The sequence below is a fragment of the Gossypium arboreum genome, chromosome 3 (assembly GCF_025698485.1).
Source record: "Gossypium arboreum isolate Shixiya-1 chromosome 3, ASM2569848v2, whole genome shotgun sequence".
NCBI classification, from domain to species: domain Eukaryota; kingdom Viridiplantae; phylum Streptophyta; class Magnoliopsida; order Malvales; family Malvaceae; genus Gossypium; species Gossypium arboreum.
In genome coordinates, this window is record NC_069072.1 from 80,573,506 (window position 1) to 80,576,606 (window position 3,101).

The 3,101-nt window shown below is 37.3% G+C and overlaps 1 long non-coding RNA gene across 1 annotated transcript; it reads right to left on the reverse strand.

Annotated features, from left to right (window-relative positions):
* Window positions 1-283: 283 nt before the first annotated feature.
* On the reverse strand, window positions 284-1,453 carry LOC128290148 (uncharacterized). Its single transcript, XR_008279789.1, has 2 exons — window positions 1,342-1,453; window positions 284-561 (listed from the first exon to the last, which is right to left on the reverse strand). It is a non-coding gene; the product is annotated as an uncharacterized LOC128290148 (long non-coding RNA).
* Between the last annotated feature and the right edge of the window lie 1,648 nt (window positions 1,454-3,101).

Here is a 3,101-nt window from a genome sequence, read left to right on the forward strand (position 1 = left end):
TGCGACAGGGGACCCAGAAACCGTTCTGGCCCTATCTCACAATAGCTTTAATATCTCTTAACATGTAACTCCTATGACCGTTTCGTTTATTCCACATGAAAGTAGACTCATTAAGGTTCATTTACATAATTTATTCACTATTTAATACCATTCCTAAAAATTTTGGTGATTTTTCAAAACCACACCACTGCTGCTGCCAGCATCTGTTTTCAAAGTAATCATTACCTATTTCATGATTTCCACGATTCAAATGGCCCTTTTGCACACATAGCACAAAGTGTGATTATGATTAACCATTCCAATGGCTAATCCTTTCAAACAATTTCATACCCCATAATGATTATCATACAAACTATTATAGAATCATACTAAAACGATATAAGCCATTTTCGCATGGCTATCCAAGCTTACACAAAACCGAAAGGTACATGACCTTCAACATTAGGGTAGTCCTATACATGCCATTTCAAAGTTCAACCAAAATTATACCAAAATGGAGGCTTTGATAGTGTAGATGACTTCGACTTTAATGATCCCGAATCCGATTGCTACGAGCAAAATCTATAAAACAGAGAGCCAAAGCAACGGAGTAAGCATTTTTATGCTTAGTAAGTCTCAAGCAATAAAATCAGCTTTAACCAAAGCATTACATTCACATAGCCAAATGAATCATTTCATTAATACACATTCACATAATCATACTTACTTCACCATCCCAACTCTTATGCTCATACACAAATAACGGCTTCATAAGGCCGATAACTCGTTCCATCATAGGAGCGAATATTCATACGCTCTTACTCCTAGCGCCATAAAGCACACACAACACATACCTTGTTATTGGGAAGTTTCACAAGTGCATTAGCTGAAAATTTTCTAGCAAGCTTATAATTTTCAAATCACATACCTTCGAGTTTAACCGGATATAGCTACTGTTCAAACGCCTTCGACATAGCCCGGTTATGGTAACCCGCACAAAGGCCTTGGGACTTAACTCGATTTCACAATTTGCACAAATGCCTTCGGGTCTTAGCCCGGATGTAGTCACTAGCACAATTGCCTTCGAGTCTTAACCCGGATGTAATTACCAGCATAAATGTCTTCGGGACTTAGCCCGGATATCATTCAATTGCTCATGCACACATATACATCAATAATCATTTCCCATTCATATTTCATTTTCTTTACTAAGGCTCAAACACAAACATATCACTAGCATAATCGCCTTCGGAACTTAGCCCGGGTATCATTCAAATACTCATACACACATAAATCAATAGTCATTACACATCAATTTTTCATTTCACATAATTCGAGTAGGGTCATTTCTTGAGGACTTACCTCGGATGTTGTCGAACGGCTTTGACGGCTATTCGATCACTTTTTCCTTCCCCTTATCCAATTGTGGCCCTCTAAGCTCTTGAGCTAATTCAAACAAATTCAATTTATTAAAGTCTCGCTTGCTAGCCTTGGCGAATACACATATCATTGATTCAACATCACATAACTAAGCACTTTAGTCAATTTTCTTTAATTACGCACACATTCTACCTTAGCTAACAACAAGGTAGCCGATTACCTATGTCAAGAATAGGCATCATTAAGCTTGCCTCTAACCGAATGCATGCACAATAATTCTCCTCATGTGGCCGATTATGCTTAGTCATTCTTGCATAAAATCAAAAATAAATTGCAAGATTTTCACATCATATGTGTACTAGGCCGAATGTACATGCAAATTTCACAACATTCTTCAACAAACTTCTTCTTTAAACAACATATTCATCACTTTCTTCATAATCAAAATATCATGTGCAATCATATATACACATATAAGTGCAAGGCCGAATTTCAAGGTGTCCATAGCCATCCAAAACACAAATTTTAACTAACATGCAAGAAGCATGAACCATGCTCATGAATGCATCATGGCCGAATACATCACAATCATGCCCCTTTCAACTTCAATCATGGTTAAACAAAAAAAAAAAAAACTCAATGTCTTACTTAAAATTGGTACAAAGAAGTTTCAAGAGTAGTCAATCCATCATTGCATGCATCATTAGCAAGCTTCACATTTAGCATGCAATGGCTTTAACACAATAACAACTTTGGCCAAATGCCATTTCCATGGCATAACAAGGATTTGAACCATGGCTAACATGCACATCAAGTTAGCAACCAAAACATGCATGAAACTCCTAACACAACCTCATACATACCTTAATCTTGATGCAAATTTAGCCAAATCTCCTTCTAGATCTCTTCTAAACCAAGCATGAAGCAAAAATCCTATCTCCTCCCTTAGTATTTTCGGCCAAAAAGGAAAGAACAAGGATGAACAATTTTTTTCTTGTTTTTCTTTCACTTGCACGGCAATGGGGAAAGGATGAGCTATTTTTTGATTTTTTTTGTTTCTCATCCAACATCATTAATTATTTTATCATTTAATTCATCATGCATTAACAAAACATGTTTCAACATGTTTTCTTTGCCCATAAACCATGTCATGGCCGGCCACTAGCTTGTTTTGGGGAAATTTGACATGCAAGTCCATAGTTTTGCATGCATGCTTTAATTAGTCATCACACATTTCCCTATCGTATTTCAAAGTTCACTACTAAGTCCCTTCTAGTGAAATTCACCTTTATAACACTAAATCAATCATCAAAATGTCACACATGAGCACACATATTATAGGCATCAAAATAAATTTTAAATTATTTTTATGCCTCGGTTTTGTGGTCCCGAAACCACATCCCGACTAGGGTCAATTTTGGGCTGTCACAACTCTCCCCACTTAAGAAATTTTCGTCCCCAAACTCTTACCGTAAATAGGGTTGGGTATCGCTCTTTCACGAGTTCTCGGTTTCCCAAGTAGCTTCTTCTATCCCGTGTTTGAGCCATAACACTTTCACTAGCGGAACCCGCTTGTTTCGCAACTCTTTCACTTCACGTGCCAGGATACGAATCGGTTCTTCCTCATAACTCATATTGGCTTGAATTTCAACTTCTGATGGATCAATCACGTGCGATGGATCAGATCTATAGCGTCGAAGCATTGAAACATGGAAGACGTTGTGAATCTTTTCGAGTTCAGG